Raw genomic sequence first — 23,631 nt, forward strand, 5'->3', positions numbered from 1 at the left:
TTATAACCATATACAATTCAGTATCACGTCTTAGCGTGATGGACTATGCCATCCTGTGGCCTTGGCAATGGATTAGTCAACTGAGACAGGCGCGAATCAGACAGGTGTCCATGTGCACCATGAAGAAAAAAAACTTTTGCGACTGCTCGACTTAAGAAATCCCAGTCAACCAACAGCCTATTGACAAACTGTCGACCAAATGGGGTCAGCCCTAGATTTACTATTAGGAGATAAAAGGGTATGCATGGGCAATTTACCTTCCTCAGAGCAACATGCTATAGGGGCAGGTTATAGATATGAAAGATATCACAAATATCCACATCTCTGCTCAATCTATTCCCTTACCTTGACTTTATTTCTCTTCACGGCATCCTGCTCCATCTGAGGCAGGGGATTCTTCTTCACCTTATCCTCATCTTCATCACTCTGATTATCAACAAAATCTCTCTCGGCTGCATCAGTATCAGTGCTCTGTTCAACTGTGGACCTGTTGGCACTGGTCCTCCTCTTGGTCTAAAAAGACAATACAGTCAATGACATACTGTATGTTGCCGTTGCTATACAGGCCTTTGAGAAGAGCTACAGTAAACCAATTGGTGACTTGAATATAAGAGATGGAAGTCTGTTGTAAGAACAATTTACCCACCCCCAACTCACAACACATGTTATTATGGCATATTGGACAGGTTTAAAGTGTGGACATGTAAGACCCCAGATTTCCCTTTCTCTCCTCAGTCTATTCTCTCACCTTAACTTTTCTCCTTGTCACAGCCTTTCAGCTCGATCTGAGGCAGGGGATCCTTCACTTCACTATCTTCTGGATAGTTAAACCCAGGATATCATTCTTCATTTTCTGGACTTGACCTTCCAAACTTGATGATCATGTGGATCCTCTTCGTTTAAAACTCTGGAAGAAAAAGACCATTCTTTAAATGCTCATGGATATGCCGACAATATACCACAGCTAAGAGCTGTTCTTACACATGACACACGCCACAAGTTATTATAAAATGGGTACCAACTTAATTAGGAAAGTAAAATAAATGTTTCGTCATACCCGTGGTATATCCATACCCGTGGGTATACGCTCCGATATACCACAGCTTTCAGCCAATCAGCATTCAGGACTCAAAACAACCAGTTTATAATGTCCAATATATTTAAAAATGTACAGGACAGGTTTTCGCTATAAATACACATAGATCCTACTGCCTGATATCAAGATTCATAATTAATGCGTTATGGAGCACTTATTATTATTATTATTATATATTTTCGGTTAGATAGAATTCTGATAAATAGCCTACTGCTCGTTATCTTTGCAAGGATCATATTTCAAATCAAATCCATTTATATATCCCTTCGTACATCAGCTGATATCTCAGAGTGCTGTACAGAAACCCAGCCTAAAACCCCAAGCAGCAAGCAATGCAGGTGTAGAAGCACGGTTTGATGTATAGGTTATTATAATGCATGCATTTTTTTTAAACAATATTAAAAATGATAATATTAGCGCCACATTAACGTTAGCCCACACCGCCACCCAGCTGCCACTACTTGCGGCACCCCTACTGTCATGTCCTGTAAACCCTGTGGTTCCTGCTGCAGCATAAAAAAAGACGGTGCAGCGGTTCCTGCACCACTGCATGGGGCTTCTCTGTTAGCAATTCATAGGCTTACCTTATTATCCTCCATGGTTAAAGTCTATGGCTGGAGCCTATGTTCCCATCATGTAAAACTTTACCAAGTGATTACCAAAGAGAGAAACTATCGCATTTTATACGGTAACTCAGCCAACGTCATAATGTGAATGCACTTGACGTAATAAAACAACTTCAGGGATGATCTGTCAATCAATGCAATCAGCGACGCAATACTGGATCCCCATACCACTAAAAAGACCACTCGAAACAATAAATACTGGTGTATTAGCTACGTTTCCGTTTTTTGTACAATAATGTGATGAGACAACAAATAAATAAGTAAACAACAGCCGACACCAATGATGAGCAATACATAACATTGTAAATAAGAATGTGTTCTTAACTGACTTGCCTCGTTAAATAAGGTTAAATCATTTAATAAAATAAAAATAACAAATCAAATGCAGTAATTTGAGATGAACGCTTGACGGCGACTACAAACCAGTTTTGAATAAACGAGGACAGAAGCATTACATGTGTTGTTGGGTCAGAGGCGAAGGGTCAAAGTTGAAATGAGAAAAGATGGTGGCCCACGCAGAAATACACGTGGTTCACCATGGTGGCAGCAAAATAAACTTCAGAGATAGTTATTACAAATTACATGAGCTAAACGTGAATTAACAAGTATGGAATGGATGCAAACTGTAGCCCTGGCTAGCTACTGTGGATAGCACGTTAGCTAACGTTTACTGTATAGCTACAACAAGTATTCTAATCTTGAGAGAAACTCTTGTTGTCTGTGGTCCTGTAGCTCAGTTGGTACAGCATGGCGCTTGCAACGCAAGAATAATGGGTTCGATTCCTGGGAGCACCCATACATAAAATGTTTATGTGCATGGCCATTGCTTCGTCCCACAACAAACTATTGTTTATACAGACGACTCGTTGCAGAAGCTTCTGTACGTGTAGCCTTGCGTCCTTGATCAACCAACTCAAACGAAAATAACGTCTCCACTTAACAACGCCATATTCAGTATCTCTAGGAACAATACTTTGCGGGACGAAGCAAGCATGATCGTCGCTTTGGGTCAAAGTTATTGCTAAATGGCTTATACAGGGAGGCTGAAGAAATTCGGCTTGTCACCAAAAACGGTCACAAACCTTTACAGATGCACAATCGAGAGCATCCTGTCAGGCTGTATCACCGCCTGGTACAGCAACTCCACAACGTATCACTGGGGAAAAACGACCTGCCCTCCAGGACACTTACACCACCCGATGTCACAGGAAGGCAAAAAAGACCATCAAGGACAACAACCACCCGAGCCACTGCCTGTTCACCCTGCTGTCATCCAGAAGGCGAGGTCAGTACAGGTGCATCAAAGCTGGGACCGAGAGACTGAAAAACAGCTTCTATCTCAAGGCCATCAGACTGTTAACCAGCCATCACTAACATTGAGTGGCTGCTGCCAACATACTGACTCCATCTATAGCCACTTTAATCATTACAAATATGATGTAATAAATGTGTCACTTATATTATATATATATTATATATGTATATGTACATATTCCTATTCATTCCTTTACACTTGTGTGTGTATAAGGTAGTTGTGAAATTGTTAGATTACTTGTTCGATATTACTGCACGGTCGGAACTAGAAGCACAAGCATTTACACTCGCAATAACATCTGCTAACCATGTGTATGTGATTTGATTGAATGTTTTCCCCATAAAACCTACCACTGCTTTGATTTCTAATTTGATCATTATTGGTTTATGCTGTGTTAAAATTTGTGTTTAAGCAATAAACAAATTTAAAAAAGAAACTCCTGGTTGTAAACTGATTGCAGTAGCTATGTTTTTGGTATCGCTCATGTCATACTGCGTGTCATTCCTCAACTGTCTGGATTTTACATTCATTTTGGATCTCCACCAAACTGACACACTAAATTAACTAACTGTTTATAACTATGCTATAATCCCACTGAAACATGAACAAGCCTCATTCAGATGATTTTATATGGTCCTTTACACACCAGCTCCGTGGGAAAATTGGATCCTGGCCAAAGGCACAAGTTCATTCAACAGGTGTGAGACATCGAGGATGAGTTTTTGACAATATTAATGTCAACTGCCATATGTTGATGTACATGTCCAACTGGTTTCCTCCTATTTTCAGACTACTGATACCAGACTAGTGTTTTATCACGTGGCCACAGATACTCCCCTATTCTGTCAGTGGTTCCAGATCTACAACAGACAACTGTGTGCGAATAGCATACAGTATTGAGCAACAGAGAATTAAAATTCCATTGTTATGAGAAAATCATACTTTTTTCAAGTGTCTTGTGCCATCCCAAACAAAGTACAATAAAATGAAATTGAAATGAAAGCTAAAGGGAATATGCAGTAGGGTTGATAAAGGTCAAGATAAGTTTGACTGGGACTAATGGAAGCGTAGGATGTTTGGTAACATTTGGCATCCTAAACTTGTTTACATGTGACAAAGTAGGCTACAGGACCATATAGTGCTTCTACCCAAGTGGTGGCCCATCATGTCTTTAGGAGCTACAGTCTTTTTTTTTCATTTTTTCCAACCAGGCATTAACCAAGACATATAGCTAGAATGTTATGGAGTGATATTAGTGCCAACACAAACTGAATTTCAGATTCAACATCATATCGCTCCATAGCCTCTAGTGTGCCTGGTTTGGCCAAAGATTACTACACATTGTGGCCCTCCAGGAAAAATACCAAACTCTCTTTGAAGTCTCTGACTTCCTCCCTATAGGCTGTCTCATCGTCGTTGGTGATCAGGCCCTACCACAGTTGTGTCATTGGCAAACTTAATGATGGTGATGGAGCCGCAGGTAAACATGGAGTACAGGAAGGGCCTAAGCAGGCACCCCTGAGGGGTCCCCGTGTTGAGGGTCAGCATGGAGGATATGATGTTGCCTACCCTCACCACCTGGGACGGCCTGTCAGGAAGTCCAGGATCCAGTTACAAATTGTTGCCTACCCTCACCACCTGGGGGCGGCTCATTAGGAAATGACAGGATCCAGACGCAACTGGTTTCAAGTGGCCAAGAGAACTCATGTGATCTCCGACTGCTAGCGAGTGGACGAACTGGGAATCAGACAAGGGAACATTTACATCAATGTATGGATAGAGACTTCAGCTTTCTTCTCATGTGTATATCCTGTAAAACGAGAAACGTTGCACAAACCCCGCACTTTTAAAATGGCTCTGTTCCTATGGAAATGTGCACATGTTTAGAGAGAGTAATTGGTTACATATTTCATGTCGAACCTAGACTTTCAAATCTCTTATTCCCCAACAACTGACAATTGGGACCTCCCCCCTATCTCGGGCTCTGTAATAGTCACATTTTTTCTGACGATTATCAGAATCCCACAGTTCTTAGCTTTCTAATAGTACTTAACTGGCATTCTGCCCCTGAGCAAGGGAGTTAACCCACTGTTCCCCGGGCGCCGATGACGTGAATGTCGATTAAGGCAGACCCCGCACATCTCTGATTCAGAGTGGTTGGGTTAAATGCGTAAGACACATTTTAGTTGAATACATTCAGTTGTACAACTGACTAGGTATTCCCCTTTCCCTTTCCCTAAGCATGTTTCTGTAAGGACCGAAATGTACTTTATGAGGGCAGTATACAATATTATGCATCGTTTATAAAATGCCACCAGAGGGCGTCAGAGTTGAACAGGTTAAGAACAGCTATGGCTACAGACAAACAGGTATTCGTTGGTATAAGTACTTTAAGGAATGAGCAGCAAGATTTCAACAAGCACTTCACCTGTCATTGCAATACAATTCTAACTAGGCCTCTATACAAACAGCAGTAGAGCTAAGTATAGCTTTCCCCCCCAAAAAACACAAAGTTCTACGTAACAAATACCCAGTGTTTTTAATCCAAACCATGAAACAGTGTTTTTAATATGAGGAGAAAACAACCTTTTGTGTCTAAGACACCAAAACCAGTTTGACTTAGGGTAATATATTAACATTCCAGTTTGATCCGGTTAAGATCTGAAGAGTTCAAAAGAGGTTTGAATGTTAAATGCAATGATATACATTCTCAATAAGTTAACACTGTAGGCTGCTGTTGTGTATAGCGTATTAGACTTGGAGGGCTATAGTTCTTTTCTCCAAGGCACAGGTATGGAACAAAACATGCACGGAGGAGGACTAAAATGAACTTCAAAATATCAAGGAAGTGGGATTCAAACATGTGTTAAATCATACAGAAATATGCATGCCAGAGGGATGTTAGAAATTAGATATGTAGACGGGCGAGTCGGTCAAGGATCGATTCAGACAAGGTGGTAAATTGTATGACAAGCGACAGTTTATTCAGAGTGAAGATATCTAGAACAGCGTAATTACGGCTCCCCCGTTAGTTCGTACGGAACGGCAGGCAAAGAGACCGTTACAATCAGTACACCACTTATATATAGAACAGAAAGTAGGTTGATTCTGGAAGATCGGATCTTTGGATTGGTTCAGCTGGGGTGTAGTCTGTAGTCTTCCGCCATTGGCTCAGTTGTTTGTCCGTCATCGTAGAATCCTCTTCGGGCACACAATGTTCAGCTACAAAGGAGATTATGTGTGTGCGCTGGTTTTGGCAGTTAGTGTAATGCGGGAGCTATCCTGTAGGGGACCCCACAGGCTTTACTTTGAGTTGTAGCCCTGTATTAGCAATAGGTTGGTCACCTGCATAAGAAATAGCATTTCTCTACAAAACCCTCTCTTCACGTCTCACCAGAGACGTGACACAACCTAACTAGATCCAGACACAAAGAGAAACTTCTCCCAAGGGGACTATGAAATAAGGCACGGTATTAAACAGAAATAGATATATATGTATTACCATCATGTTCTCCATTCAATCCCACTATGTACTAAGTTGGCTACCAGCCACCTAGGAACTTACAACCCTCATTTAACAGAGCGGAGAACAACAGCTCAAAATAAAAGTAAAATGCTTGTCTACATAAGCCAACTTTTTCCCGCAGGAAAAAGTTGTGATTCCCTCTCTTCACATCTCCAAAGAGATGTGACTTAAACTAGGCAAGTCAGGCGGAATGATCCACTTGCATAACACATACATACATCCCCATAAGGCAACAGCAGATATAATGTAAACCTAATAGGCACTCTCCTCCTCATCCTCGAATTCAAGTAGGTCTTTATCCAGCAGAGGAAACATCTGGGAAGGGGAGGAAGGGTCAATGGCTCTAGAGATAACCCTAGTGATAGGGGAACGGATGCATGGAATGCAACAGCATCCACAGAGAACTAAAATGGCAGCGAACACCGAAATGGATACCAAAATGGAGGACACCAGGGTTTTATATTTACCAAACGCACTCATCCAGGAGTCCCACATCGAGGTATCCATCCCAGAATGAGATTCCATTTTACCATTAAGCGTCCGCAGACCTTCCAGAGCTACGGTCAAGCTACCATCGGAGGCTGTGTTATTAGGGATGAAAGTACAACACTGTTCACCAAACATAGTACAAGCTCCACCTTTCTCCGCCAGTAGCATATCCACTGCAATGTGATTCTGGAATGTCATAAGAGAAGTTGCAGCCAGGCTCTCATGCTCCATACCGTTATCACGCACCTGGCTCTTGTTATCTAACAAAAGACCGCTTGTTCTTGCAACCCCACGCTCTGAATGTGCCCTCCCTTCTGTATTTTTTCAGCATGAGAAAGTCCCCTGGCCCTGACACTTTTAACAATGTTTCAAGTCAGCTATGTTGCATAACACTTACATACATCAACACAAGCCAACAGCAGATAATATGCAATCATATATATGGTAATGGCTATAATGTAAAACACAGGATCCAATAATCCCTCTTTTTCACACCCCCAAGGGTGTGAACAAAAATTCAGCAATGAATCATATAACAGTTACAAAGTTTAAAATACCTTCATGTCCTCCATTCGATCCCACTATGTACTAGATTGGCTACCAGCCACCTAGGAACTTACAACCCTCATGTCAAAAGAGAACAACAGCTCATTCAAAAACAGAACAAAAGAAAATGGTGTGAAATTTAAGTCCCCCTTTTGACACCCGCAAGGGTGTCACTTAGCAAAAACAGGATAACACTTTATTGTTTATTGACATGTAAGATACAGGATAAAACTTTGGTCATGGAAAACAGAGTAAAGCAAAGCAAAGCATTATTATAAACCATCTGGTCCTCTCAGCTACTCCTATCCTGCACCAGTTGGGCTTCATGCCACCCAGGGACTCGAAACCTTCACAACAGGGAGAACAAACATACTGGAAAGAAAACCTATCATAAAAATGTATAACAAGGAACTGTGGTGGTGTAAGATTTATTCTACTACCTCACCCACAGCATACCATGGGTCATCCTCAGTCAGTCTCATCCTCCCCTGAAAGCATGCTTCAGTATCAGCATCTCCAACTGGAGCATCAAGCAAAGGCATCATCATGCCTGAAGCCTTCACCACATCTGTAACAGACTTCTTGAAACACGGTATGATGCAAGCAGCACAACACATCAATAACAAAAATACAAGAATTAGGGTCAGAAATCCAGTAACCACCATACTAGTGTACTTACCAAAACAGGCTCCCACCCAAGAGAACAGGCCAGACTCCTCCACCCCCGCCATGGTCCTCATCTCAGCAGATAGTGCATCAAGCCCACTAAGGGCCTTAGATATACTACCATCTGGACTGGTGTTATTAGGAATATACGTGCAACATTGTTCACCGAACATCTTGCAGACGCCCCCCTGACTGGTAAGAAGCATATCCAAAGCAAGTCTATTCTGTCTGGCAACCCTAGATGTGGCCTCAAACTGTTCAGACATACCAGTGAGTGCATCACGGGGGTAATTAACAAAACGCTGTTGATCATAGTAGATGTAATGAGTCCATGCAGTCTGCCTTGCATCCACTATGGCTGGACCTATAATCCATCATTCCTACCCAAGACCTGAAACTCATGAGGAACCCCCACTGGCACTCCCAACAGGTTAGTGTGTATGTCAACTACATCCTCTGTCCATGGAGCACTAAGTCTATGTCTCCCATGGAATGGAATGTTTTCAGGTCCCCTGGATACAGAACCCAACAGCTGTTCAGCAGTAACATCAACAATGGTCAGTGGAATTATCAAACTGGTCAGAGCACACGTACCTTGCCAGTCTCCTCTAAGAATGGGTCTCAGCACTCTTTTGGGTCCACAGATCCACCACACATCAGCCAGACCACTAGTTTGGTTTAGGCCTGTAACTGGCCAAGTGGAATTAATGGTTATGTTACTACTGCAATCAGCTTCAGGCAATCTCTATAATCAATGCCATTACCTGTACCCATGATGCAACTGTAATTGCCCCCATATGCCTCAACACCCCAAGGGGCCCGATGAGGAGGTACTGTAGGAGACACAAGGCTCAAAGAGGAACAGAGTTGAATTGGGCTGAACCTGGTAAAAACCTCTCAGAATACACAACCACCCCTCTCCTTCTCCTATAGCAAATGGGTGTGTAGCCAGAACAGGTCTAGCATGACCAATGTTTCATGTAACTCATGCAGTCCTTTCTTTTCAGGGTCTTAACTGTATACCTCATATAAGACAGCCACAAATTGTCCCTACCATCAAAACCAGTCTCAGTGCCTAATTGATCAATAGCTGAATAGTCTCTAACATTAATTACCTGAATGGGATTTTTAACACAGTGGTGGCAGGTTCGGTCCAGGGGTGGTAGAGGAGTGTGTCTGGCCCTGGTTCGTCTGGGACCTCTGGTTTTTGCAGCACCTTAATAGAAAACACACCCATCGTGTCTGTCCCGGTCCTTTGTAGTCCGAGGGTGTAAGTGCCTGCATCAGAGAGCTTAATAGTTTTGATGGTTAGTAGGATTTCATCACCTTTACAAAGTTCAACAGTGCTCCCAGGTTTTCCCCATATCATGGAAAACCTATCCACCTTTGTGGGATCCCCTATGCTATAAGGATACCCTCTTCTCCAATCCCAGAACTGTCCCAAGTCGGTTATCATGTAATCCCCATACGGACACCCTCCCAATTTAATATAATGTAATTTATAATTTTCGTCCACTTGTTCTGTAGTCATACATTCAGCACTCCACGGGTCAGAACCTGGAATCCGCTGGTACATCACCATCTATTTCCATCGATTTCTCCAGAGTCCTGGAAATAAGGCCTCATACACAGGGAATTAGACAACAGCCCCATAAAACTAAAACAGTCACACAGGTGAATTTAGCCCATAATACAGTGATCATAATATTTTCCCCATTTTCTGAACATACTATCAAACCCAATTATCAGAGAAGTATCCACCCCAGAGTTTTCTGTCAACCCGTGAGCCAGGGTGGTCAAACCAGCTGAGGCTTCAGGTACTGATTCATCCGGAGCTGTGTTATTTGGGATGTCACCCACGATAAGACAGCTCAGACAAACAGCTTCCATGTGAAGCCCCACCCTTTCCCCGAGAACACATCACTTAGCAAGAGCCAGACACATCTTCACTTCTATGAACAAAAACAGGGGTGACAGGACAGGGAGGATTTTCTTCATTCGAGAGATGGCCCCCGGAATTCTGTTAATTCCAGTTCTCCTCTCGAACACTGTTTATTGTTCGACAGTGTAAATGTGTCCTACCCTCCCGCCGTGCGATATGAATCCGGGTAGCTCTTTCAGCTGGCTGTCACCAGGAGAACTTGGTATGGTCCCCCCAACAAGCCTCTGGGACTGGATTGAGTGACTTCACCTGTAGTTCACCTATAATGCATAAAATGCTGGACATACAGGCTTGGTTAACAAACAGTTTCTCATATGTTTTATCTGATTATATCTTTACCTTCTATGCCCATTTGTTTAGCTACATTTTTTTAATTATTAGTTTCTTATCCAATAGGCCCCATCCTATCCTAGACCACAATTTACCTATCCCCCTTTTGATACCTGGCTTTGCCCAGGTAACAACCTTACCTACTCTAAATAATGACTTAGGTAAGATTAGTATATTATCCTTCTGTTCTGACATTATCATGTAGGAGTGCCCCTTTAATTTTCCACATGTCCAATTCTCCCTTTTGTCTCCACTCAGTGACTGTTATCTACACATTCTGTTATCTTTGCTCGTCCTGGCTCCCTTCTAAAACTTCTCCTCTCTGCTCTCCAACCGTCAAGGTCTCTGCAGTGCGGGGGAGGGCTCTTCTGTCTGCCTTTTCCCATGTTTCCACATTTTAACTAAATGTCTCACTGTTTGGCTTTATCTAAACTCATGGATTTTTTATTTTTAGAAAAACATGTCTATGGTGGCAATTTCTAAAGTCTTTATATAGGTTAAGTAAACTCCACTATAATTAAGTTACCTTAAAAAATAAATTAAATTTAAAAAAAAACTTTTTAAATCTATTTTTTTTTTTTTTTAAACAGTATTACCCATGACCACAAATTCATTATTCAAATGGCACCCCCTTGTGGCTGATCAGACCACCCGAGAGAGCCATGAAAGCAGGTCAAAGGTTACACCATCCCCCTACATTCGTGTTCCATACCATATTAGACATATTAAAGAACCCTTTATCCTTAAAATAAAATAAAAATCACTTGTGTAATTAAAACTCATAAAATAAAAAACTCATAAAGGTTCCATATGTGAGCGTGCCTCTTTAAAATATCATGTCTCTGGGAACATGGAAATCCCCTTAACCCAAACATGTACTACAAAAACAAAACCTAAAAATTATGATAATCCCCTCAAACTCAAATTATTTGTCTCGATGTTTCATGTCTTATTCGTGTTTCTCCAAATTGTCTCCCCAAAATACTTCTTAAATACCCAGCCATTAGACAGACACACACAACTGTGATAAATGTGCACTGTCCCTTTAACATAACAACCTCAGCCTGCAATCCACTCTGCGGGCCTTTCATTGTTCCCCATAATGAAAACAGATTCTAATGTTAGTATACCTTGACCTCCTGTTTAATTTCAATGATGTTATCTGAACAATCAAACCAAAATCAATAACCGGGAAGTACTTGTGTAAATTAATTAAAATAACTAAATAAATCTAACTTATTTCTCAGCACTCAGCACTTACCTAGTGTATATCTTATCTATTACTCAGTGGCTCAATTAATGTTTAACGTAAGTATGTTCAGATGTTGATTATGTAATTGTACAATATTAGTATAGGTCAAACCTCATAATATAAATCTACAAAAATAATTTTACGTTAATAGAGTTTAACACTCTTTCCAACAGTCATGCACCCCCCTCAATATTCTATGATATAACTCTCATCAGCAAGCCTGCGACTTTTTCAACATTCTCACCGGTACCAGCTCCAACTGAAATACCTAATGTACCACACTCGCTTGGTCCCCGACCTCATTCATACCGATATTAGTCCCCGACTGAATATCAAGCGTATTTCATGCACACGATTTGAGTCTCACAAATCTTCATTTACGCCAGTAAGCTTCAATCTACACCATACACACACAAATCTTCATTCACCCCAGCAAGCAGACCAGTGGGAGACGCAATGGCCCCGCCTTCTGTTCATTCTCTGTTTGGTCCCTTGGTTCTTAAATACATGGCTTTTATTTCTTTCAACTTCCTTGTCTCTGGCCTCCTGCAACGTCCCTCTCAACTCACATTCCATTGTTTTCAGCTGGGCCCCTGTTGGCGGCCCCCCTCCTAGATAACCTGCTTGTGTCCATCTTAACTTCAATCCCTCCCAAACTTTCTTTATATGCTTCCATTGTTCCTTTCCCCCTGATCTATATTCTATTTTTTGTTCTAGGAACTCATTAAACCTCAGCTTTGGAGTATTGGGGGTCGCCATTGTGAATTTGCTTTAAACGTAATTTAATTTAATTCAATCGGAATTTAATCGTAGTTTTAATCGAAATTCTCTCCTTCTATCTGAATATAGTTAGCATATACTTCGCCCGACGTTGATTAATACCCACGATGTATTCGAAGAGACACTGCTGCTCGTGCTCTGTCTTATCTCTGAGCTTCTCCTTCGTATATTCAGTTCGAGGAAAAAAACGAATGGGTTGGTATAGCATTTGTGGAGCGCACAACCAAGGGATCTATTCGACTATTTAGTCTCAATATTTAAATATTATATTCAGATATTATTTCAATTATACATCAGTCATTTCGTTCCTGATTATACATTTAACACAAAAGTCATAGGTACATACAATATAGAAGTTTCGGATTTATCCAATACCCCTTATTATAATTCTATCTCTCTCCCTCTATCTAACCACCAACAATCTTAATGGAAACAATTACAACCACATTGCATTTTAATATAAACAGTTACAAATAGACAAAACAAGACAAAACAACACGTTATATCTCTGACCCCTGAAAGCCGATCCTTATCAGTGAATTTCTATCAGACTGAGCCGTACCGGGTCGCGGGACAAAATTACAATTTATCCCCTCGGCGCCAGATTTAATGAATAGTAATTAACTACCCCCTTACTGATCTCTATTCCTGATCCCTATCGAGCTGACCCCTATCAGAATTATTACACATGTCCGACCCCTATCGGTGAAACTCTATCAGACTGAGCCGTACCGGGTTGCGGGACAAAATTACAATTTATCCCCTCGGCGCCAGATTTAATGAATAGTAATTAACTATCCCCTTACTGATCTCTATTCCCGACCCCTATCGGAACTATCCAGGCCTTAAAAGTGATCACTCATCATTGAAAGCTATCAGACTGTGCTGACCGGGTCACGGGTCACAAAATTACAATTTATCCCCTCGGCGCCAGATTTAATGAATAGTAATTAACTATCCCCTTACTGATATCTCATCAATGATTTATATCACACCGGCCGTCGCCGGTTCGTTACTACATATGTTCACTACACTGTTCTTTCGACTCGTCAGCAAATTATAAATTTACACAAGAATTCATACTTACTCGGAAATACTGATCAAAATTTAGACAGACTATACGACAATACGCAAAGTTTGATTTAACAGGCTTTGCTTACCTTATTTATGGTGCACCTTTAGATCAGTTTCCCGAGTTGAGCAGAAATGTTGTCCTCCCCCGAAAGTCTTCACCCGTCCTCCGTGAACCGTCCTTTCACCAACTCGCCCTCTCACACCCAAATCAACTCACTTCGACTGGATCGTTAGTAAACTATCCTCTGCCTACCAAGTTCTGTTAGAAATTAGAAATGTAGACGGGCGAGTCGGTCAAGGATCGATTCAGACAAGGTGGTAAATTGTATGACAAGCGACTGTTTATTCAGAGTGAAGATATCTAGAACAGCGTAATTACGGCTCCCCCGTTAGTTCGTACGGAACGGCAGGCAAAGAGACCGTTACAATCAGTACACAAGTAGGTTGATTCTGGAAGATCGGATCTTTGGATTGGTTCAGCTGGGGTGTAGTCTGTAGTCTTCCGCCATTGGCTCAGTTGTCTGTCCGTCATCGTAGAATCCTCTTCGGGCACACAATGTTCAGCTACAAAGGAGATTATGTGTGTGCGCTGGTTTTGGCAGTTAGTGTAATGCGGGAGCTATCCTGTAGGGGACCCCACAGGCTTTACTTTGAGTTGTAGCCCTGTATTAGCAATAGGTTGGTCACCTGCATAAGAAATAGCATTTCTCTACAGGGACCATTTTGAAACAAAATAGTAAAATAATTTCTTTGTGGGAAGCATTACATACATTTTTGTGTGAAATCATACAAATCTGCCATTTCAATGAAAATACAGTACTGCATTCAAAAACCCATCTCGTAGAATTTGATTAGGGTTATTAGTCACAATTTGCAGGAGTAGAAAGGTTCATGTTCCCTTACAGAGTTCAAGTATGCCCCATAACTTCCTCCAGTAGCCTCTAACATCAACCTAACTCCAAACTGCAGTAGTGAGTGAAACTCGTCTATAGTTGATGCGTGATAGTCGTGCTGGTTTGCAGCATATGCATTCTCCATACTGTGTCAACATGCGCCAGACTGTAGAAAACCCACTCAAACGTGTTTCTGTAAAACACGAGTAGCAGCAGAGAAAAAAAAAGATTTCAGTACAAATAAATAGGATCGATTGAGCATGTCACACCTGAAGAAAGGACTCTCACGATGGCCGTCTTCGACACTCTGCCAGCTGACATCCAAGCAGGTGAGTAACACTTAGAGAGCACTCTGACAGGTGTCGTTTGTCATGACATCTTAGCAGAACCTTTCAACTGGCCAGTGTTAAGAAGCTACGGTTTACATCCTGATCCTCTTTTTTCCCTTAACCGAGGATGTTGCTGTGGTCATCCCGGATGTCACCCCACACCATGCAGAGCTAGGAAAGGGGCAGTCCGGCGATTATTTTGCCGGCTTTGGAGGGCAGTGTGCTGCTGCGCCTGCCACAAGGAAGAGGAGGAACAATATTAATTATTCATCAGACCTTCAGAAATGGGATTGAACCATAGACCATTAAATTATTTGCATTATAATTGAACTCAATTCTGCTTTTCTTCTGTTTACTACTTAATTTCAGAATTTCTATAAACTTTCACATTGTAAGTGTGGAGTAGGTTGTATAAATAAGTGGGAAACATCACAAGTTTGTGCAAAAGCTAATTTCACAACTAAATATACTCATCAGAAAATTTGGGGATTAACTTCAGAGCGCATGCATTTCAAGTATTAGCTCTACCGTAGAGGTACATCCCCTTACTATATAATAGAAGGGTTGCCATTTTGAGAACTTTTTTCTTCTTCAAAGTCCTCCAGTGAAAGAACCTTCCCATGGTACCAGCTATCTTTCAGTAAGGAACGGATGGGATTTGAACCCATGATCTTCGGTTTACAAGACCGATGCCTTACCGCTTGGCCACCATGCCACTCTATGCTGCAAGATATTTATCAACATTCTGGAAAGTAGTAGTTGTGTAATGTGAATTTGGCACACAAATAACATCTCTGTTTCCTGTGAGAATTTCAACATTCTGGAAAGTAGGAGTTGTGTAATGTGAATTTGGCACACAAATACTCAGTGGAGAACCTTGGGATTGAACCAAGTACTAAAATAGCATGCACTCCCCCTCTGAGAGGGAATTTTATTTGCAGATAAAATGCAATATTAATACAATGTACTTTTTATATACACCACTCCATTGAAACTACAATGAAATGATAGCAGCAATTCTAAATACAAGCAAGTATGGACAGTCATCTAACCCATGAACTTCAGTTTTTGAAAATGATGCAATTGAAGTTGGCAACCATGCCACTTCTGTTACATAAATGTACGAACAGGGATTGAACACATGTTCTTCAGATTACAAGAGCAAATTATTTAGCATGTCTCTGTTTCCTGCTGAGAATTTCAACATTCTGGAAAGTAGGAGATGGGCCATTGCAAAAATTTTAATGGAGAAGCTGGGGATTGAACCCAGGACCTCATACATGCAAAGCATGCGCTCTACCACTGAGCTACATCCCCTTCCTGGGAAAGAAATGGTTTTTTCTTATTTTTTTAAATTTCACCTATATTAATCAGGTAAGCTAGTTGAGAACAAGTTTTCATATTCAACTGCGACCTGGCCAAGATAAAGCAAAGCAGCGCAACACAAACAACAACACAGAGTTACAGATGGAATAAACAAGCGTACAGTCAATAACACAATAGAAGAAAAAAAAGAAAGTCTATATACAGTGCATGCAAATGGAGGTAAGGCAAGAAATAGGCCATAGTAGCGAAGTATTTACAATTTAGCAAATTAACACTGGAGTGATAGATGAGCAGATGATGATGTGCAAGTAGAAATACTGGTGTGCAAAGAGCAGAAAGTATATTAAAACAATATGGGGATGAGGTAGGTAGATTGGGTGGGCTATTTACAGATGGGCTTTGTACAGCTGCAGCGATCAGTTAGCTGCTCAGATAGCCGATGTTTAAAGTTAGCAGTGTTGCCAACACCTCAGTAAGGAAAGTAGCTATTGGCTGTCCTAAAAGTCACTAGAAGTTGCTAAATGATGTCATCGCCTAATTTGCATAATTGTCCATGTAATTGTGATGGACACTGTAGGAGTGAGGAATAACATTGTGGAAGAGACAAAAAGTGAGTAAAATGAAAATGTCTGCAAGTATTCAGAGGGGTCTGAATACTTGCTAAATACACCGACTAAGTCGCTAAGTTGGCAACACTGAAAGTTAGTGAGGGAAATATGTCTCCAGCTTCAGCGATTTTTGCAATTCGTTCCAGTCATTGGCAGCAGAGAACTGGAAGGAAAGGCGGCCAAAAGAGGTGTTGGCTTTGGGGATGACCATTGAGATATACCTGCTGGAGCGCGTGCTACGGGTGGGTGTTGTTATCGTGACCAGTGAGCTGAGATAAGGTGGAGCTTTACCTAGCATAGACTAAAAAGATGACATGGAGCCAGTGGGTCTGGCGACGAATTTGTAGCGAGGGCCAGCCGACTAGAGCATACAGGTCGTAGTGGCCATATCAATACAATTGACCTTTTCTTTACACTGTTCTAATGAAAGTTCATTTCCATAATATCATCTAGCTTCCATAAACGCCGAACAATGATTGAACCCATGTGCTTCAGTTTACATAAACAGATGACTTAGCACATCTATTTCCTTCTTAAAATGTCAACATTCTGGAAAGTGGGAGTTGTGCAAAAGCTAATTTAATTAGACTCACTTTGACTTTATATAGTGCACCAAGAGAAGGTTTCTTGATTAAGACCATACTGGCTGAGTACGCCTGATCTCGGAAGCTAAGCAGGGTCGGGCCTGGTTAGTACTTGGATGGGAGACCGACCTGGGAATACCAGGTGCTGTAAGCATTTTGTCACTGCCTTGTGGAATTTCAACTCTTTGTCCGTTTTTTCCCACAAGGCTGAAATATGTGCCCTCGCTTTGAAATAAGTAAGCAAGGTTAATGTGTATTTCATCCAACAATCTGTGCTGCAAATTATGGCTACAGTATATGCAATTTCTTCCACTTTTTGAGTGACACAAAGATGCTTATCTAAATGGTGAAAATGCAACAGCTGTTAATCAGACTCACTTTGACTTTATATAGTGCACCAAGAGAAAGTTTCGTGCTTTCGACCATACCGGCCTGAGTCCGTCTGATCTCGTTGTTCTCGGAAGCTAAGCAGGGTCGGGCCTGGTTAGTACTTGGATGGGAGACTGCCTGGGAATACCAGGTGCTGTAAGCTTTTTGTCACTGCCTTGTGGAATTTCAACTCTTTGTCTGTTTTTTCCCACAAGGCTGAAATATGTGCCCTCGCTTTGAAATAAGCAAGCAAGGTTAGTTTGTATTTCATCCAACAATCTGTGCTACATATTATGGCTACAGTATATGCAATTTCTTCCACTTTTTGATTGACACAAAGATGCTTATCTAAATGGTGAAAATGCAACATCTGTTAACCCTTCGAAACAGCCCCTATGACCATTTTAAGGCACATCCGTTTGGCACAGGAAGCTGAACGTGAACACATATCCTCATTGGGGTATGCTTTTACAGAATCCTGAGTTTTAAGTCTATACGTTAAGAACTGACTGATTTACACAAGGTGAAATTCACTATTTCTATCAAACATCAGTTTGGGTATGGAAAAACACTTTTAGGGTGATTTTAACCACTTCCGGTTGCTTCAGGAAGCTTAGAATCAACACAGGTAGACCTCATAGTGGGCTGATGGATTGTCATCGAATACAGGTTCATACGGCATTCATAACCCACATAGGCTTCAGGTTGAATTTAGGGTTGCAGGCAATGTATTCCTAATGGGAGAGAAGTCAGTGAAAACTGTTTGAGGTAGACACCTTCTTTTAACTGTTAAGGGTTAATACTACACGGTCAAGGTTAGGCTTACACAGATCGGGAGGACCTCAGGAATGTACCTGAGGTCGAATTGTGCTTCTCACCCTAACGGTTCTCTCACTGTCACCAAAAAGCAAATGACATTTAGGGCCAGACTTCATTTTGGGCCTACTTTTTCTCATGGTAACTGTGCTTAGACCGAGCGAGCTACAGTCAAGCGGGGCATCTCGTTGAACTTGGCACAGACTAGAGATTATGGTAATACCTTTGCAGGCTCTGTGTGTCTTTAAGCACCACACTTTGTCACTCCATCCTTGCTGTGTGTGTGTGTGTGAGAGAGCTTTTCTTTGACATCTGTTGGGAAAATGTTGTCGTGGACATAGAAATATAACACGATTAGATGTTCTATGAAAAAGGTGTACTTATGAGAGCAAAAACCTTGGGGGGGGGGGGGGCAATCAGTCAAAACATTGAAGGGGATTTTACAGGGCCCTAATGGACTACAGACATTGACAGTATCCTAGCCTAAAAACAAATGCTGAATGCACTGCCTAGATTTTGAGGTAAACGCATTGTCCATTATTTGATTTGATCTGGGCAGGGCAGGGAAGCACTAACAAACTGCATTTAGTCCAATAAAAAGACACAACATTATTAGGGTGATAAATAAAAGGCCCTAGTCCATGAAGTTGTCATAAGTATGAACGTAGGATGTGCCCTCTTTCCCCCCCCACAAGAGTGAAATATATGGTCTGGAAATGCAAGCAAGGTTTGAGCTTTTCAGTGTGTGTCACAAGGTGACAAAAGGCTCGTTGTCACGCGGCCTGGTCAGGAAGGCCAATGTGCGAGTGATGTTGACCACATAGTAGCAGGAAACCTTTAACCTTAAAAGAGTATGCAACTTCAATAGGGGAAATATGCAACTTCAATAGGGGAAACTTCAAGCAGTGGAGTGGACACACTGATAGTAGAGGCACATTTTCCCTGTATACAAAGTATTGAGCAATTGGTGAAAGAAAAAAAACACCCTATAACAGCTAATAGCTACAATTGTGATGCGTAATGCACTCATACAGCATGAATTGTTGATAAACTCTGTAGTAGAGGGGAATTGCTTATTACAACCTACAGAAGCACACAGGCCATAAATACACAGTACCCATCACCTCAGGGTAATAGTCATTTTACCTTCCTGGTGGTGCCACAGGAGTTCACAGTGAAGTGGAAGTGGGCGAAGCGATCTTCACTGTAGGTGGGACACCAGGCGAAGCAGACTCCACCTTCATCGCCAGCGCAGTCATCGTTTAGTTTGAGAAACACTCTTGGAGGTGGGGGATCAAAAGACAGGTAGCCATCAGACCTGGGTTCTGTATTTGTTACACTTAATTGAGCTTGCCGAGCACAGTAGAACCAATGGAATAGCACCAAATATGCAAACCATGCCCATCTGGTTCTCCAGATTGAATTGAAGAATACACCTGAAGTCGTAAAATGTCTAACTAGTCATTTGTTATGCTAACTATCTAGCAAGAGGTTGCATAGCAACATCATCAACTTCCGGTTGACAGGTGAAGAGCTAGTACACGCGACTGAAAGCATACTGTTCGTTTACAGGTTGGAACAACCTATTTCGTATGTTTTTGCGGTCCTTTTTTGGAACCGTATAAGCTTAAATGTTGCGGCATCCTGCAGCACATCTTGCGTGGTTCCGCATAATTCTATGGCACGTTATTTAAGTGTCAGCCAAGATGCAATTTACCACTCATCACTGATCCTTTCACCTTCATCCATCTCAGACGTACTCTCATCTGGGCTACCTGCACAGCCTACCTCATTACAGATGTGCAGATCCACCAACCAAACGCACCACTACATTCACTTCCAAAACCGAATGTTTTGATCGAACACAACATTTTTTAAATAATAATAATTCAATGTCCAAAGTCAGATTCCGCACTCATCTGGTACGTTGTGATTCAAACTGTAGCCCAAATGAGCGTGCTCTGGTATCAATGCTCATCGGGAGAAGTCCTCAACTTCAAAACGTTGTTTTCTACAGCAAAGCTGGCTTACCTTACGTATTCACTACTGCACTTGTTTATTGCAATTGAATGGTAAAAACACATCCAAGAAACACCCACATCAAACCACACCCCCAAGACAATTCTTGTTTGCCTTCAGTCATGGCCGCTAGCATTTCTTAATGAGCATTGATGAAAAACAAGAGCTGTGCTCGAATACCCACACTAACATACTGTATACTACATACTTAATGAGTATATACTGAATATTATATATTATTAGTTCATTTTAGTATACTGTAAACGAACAGTATGCTTTCAATTGCGCATTCTAGCTTTTCACCTGTCTACCGGAAGGTGATGCTGTTGCTATGCAACCTCTTGCTAGCTATCTAGCATAACAAATGACTGGTTAGACATTATACGACTTCAGGTGTGTTCTTAAATTCAATCAGGAGTTCCAGAATGCGCTCATGAATTCAGAGCTTTGTCAGATTGTCTGTTTGTAAATTCAGAGCAGAGTAGACAGCCAGAGCGAATTTACAAAAGCACCCGAATGTCCATTGAGAACGCACAATGACTATACCATTTAGCTAAACTCAGAATGACGGGAATAATCACGTCAAACATTGGGTAGTTAGTTAGATAGCCTATAGTTATTATACTGTCAAGTTTTATCTATAAGTAGCCAACTAACGTTAGGTATCTAGCTAACAACATACCGGTACATACTGCTGTACTGATACGCTATGTGGTTCGTAAGACCAGTGTAGCTAACAAATTGTCAGCCAATATAACGTGTAAGTTAACTTATTTAAAAAGTAATTACTTTATTACATTGCTCAACATTTTCTTAATATTTGTCATAATTAGTTAAAGCAATGAATTTGTATCCGCTCTCGTTGTACTTCGACTGCATATTTTCCGCCATTTCCAACAAATCTGGAAATTTCCCATTTCCTGAAGAATTGCATTATTGGCCCTAAAGTACTGAAACAGTGTCCTCTTCGTGTATTCCTCATATTTTGGTGAATTTAGTACGACATCCTGGAACATTTGGCATACTAAATATATCCATAGTATTTTTTTATTTCTATTTTATTTCACCTTCATTTAACCAGTTAGGCTAGTTGAGAACAAGCTCTCATTTACAACTGCAACCTGGCCAAGATAAAGCAAAGCAGTTCGACACATACAACAACACAGAGTTACAGATGGAATAAACAAACATACAGTAGAAAAAGTCTATATACAGTGTGTGCAAATAAGGAAAGGATAAGGGAGGTAAGGCAATAAATAGGCCATGGTGGCGAAGTAATTACAATATAGCAATTAAACACTGGAATGGTAGATGTGCAGAAGATGAATGTGCAAGTAGAGATACTGGGGTGCAAAGGAGCAAGATAAATAAATAAATACAGCAAGGGGATGAGGTAGTTGGATGGGCTATTTACAGATGGGCTATGTACAGGTGCAGTGATCTGTGAGCTGTTCTGACAGCTGGTGCTTAAAGCTTAGTGAGGGAGATCTGAGTCTCCAGCTTCAGTGATTTTTGCAGTTTGTTCCAGTCATTTGCAGCAGAGAACTGGAAGTAAAGGCGGCCAAAGGAAAAATTGGCTTTGGGGGTGACCAGTGAGATTCTCCTGTTGGAGCTTGTGCTATGGGTCGGTGCTGCTATGGTGACCAGTGAGATGAGATAAGGCGGGGCTTTACCTAGCAGAGACTTGTAGATGACCTGGAGCCAGTGGGTTTGGCGACGAGTATGAAGCGAGGGCCAGCCAACGAGAGCATATAGGTTGCAGTGGTGGGTAGTAAATGGGGCTTTTGGATTGGAGATGCTTAATGTGAGTCTGGAAGGAGAGTTTACAGTCTAACCAGACACCTAGGTATTTGTAGTCCACATATTCTAAGTCAGAACCGTCCAGAGTAGTGATGCTGGACGGGCGGACAGGTGCGGGCAGCGATCGGTTGAAGAGCATGCATTTAGTTTTACTTGCATTTAAGAGCAGTTGGAGGCCACGGAAGGAGAGTTGTATGGCATTGAAGCTCATCTGGAGGTTAGTTAACACAGTGTCCAAAGAAGGGCCAGAGGTATAGAGGTATACTATGATATATTTATACAGGTATACTATGACCAATAAGCATACTAAATACTCAATTCATGTCACAAACAGTACAGTTAGTACGAGTATTCGAACACAGCTAAGGCCAAATGAGGAAGTGCAGTCACCTTTTAATCCTGAATGACAATTGTCTTGCCTCATAGAGATAGATAAATCTTCTTAGGGCTGATCGATATGACAACAGCCAGTGAAATGCAGGGCGCCAAATTCAAAAGAACAGAAATCTCATAATTAAAATTCCTCAGACATACAAGTATTTCACACCATTTTAAAAATACACTTCTTGTTAATGCCACCACAGTGCCCGATTTCAAATAGGCTTTACGGCGAAAGCACCACAAACGATTATGTTTGGTCAGAGACAAGTCACAGAAAAACACACTCATTTTTCCAGCCAAAGAGAGGAGTCACAAAAATCTGAAATAGAGATAAAATTAATCACTAACCTTTGATGATCTTCATCAGGTGACACATAGGACTTCATGTTACACAATACATGTATGTTTTGTTCGATAAAGTTCATATTTATATCAAAAGAATCTCAGTATACTTTGGAGCGTTATGTTCAGTAGTTCCAAAAACATCCGGTGATTTTGCAGAGAGCCACATCAGTTTACAGAAATACTCATAATAAATGTAGATGAAAATAAAATTGTTATGCACAGAATTAAAGATATATTTCTGCTTAATGCAACCGCTGTGTCAGATTTCAAAAAACCTTTACGGACAAAGCAAACCATGCAATAATCTGACTACGGCGCTCAGAGCCCAAACAGGCCAAAAAGAGGTCAACAGAAGTCAGAAATAACATTATAAATATTCACTTACCTTAGATGATCTTCATCTTCATCAATCCCAGGAATCCCAGTTCCACAATAAATGTTTGTTTTGTTCGATCATTTATGTCCAAATAGCTACTTTTGTTAGCGAGTTTTGTAAACAAATCCAATCTCACGAAGCGT

The 23,631-nt window shown here is 41.2% G+C and overlaps 2 non-coding genes and 1 pseudogene across 2 annotated transcripts; 1 reads left to right on the forward strand and 2 right to left on the reverse strand.

Annotated features, from left to right (window-relative positions):
• Window positions 1-15,507: 15,507 nt before the first annotated feature.
• On the reverse strand, window positions 15,508-15,579 carry trnat-ugu (transfer RNA threonine (anticodon UGU)). The gene has a single exon. It is a non-coding gene; the product is annotated as a tRNA-Thr (tRNA).
• A 530-nt stretch (window positions 15,580-16,109) lies between these two features.
• On the reverse strand, window positions 16,110-16,181 carry trnaa-ugc (transfer RNA alanine (anticodon UGC)). Its single transcript has one exon. It is a non-coding gene; the product is annotated as a tRNA-Ala (tRNA).
• A 1,615-nt stretch (window positions 16,182-17,796) lies between these two features.
• On the forward strand, window positions 17,797-17,914 carry LOC116370582 (uncharacterized; annotated as a pseudogene).
• The last annotated feature ends 5,717 nt before the right edge of the window (window positions 17,915-23,631 follow it).

Source organism: Oncorhynchus kisutch, unplaced genomic scaffold (assembly GCF_002021735.2).
Source record: "Oncorhynchus kisutch isolate 150728-3 unplaced genomic scaffold, Okis_V2 scaffold2643, whole genome shotgun sequence".
NCBI lineage: Eukaryota > Metazoa > Chordata > Actinopteri > Salmoniformes > Salmonidae > Oncorhynchus > Oncorhynchus kisutch.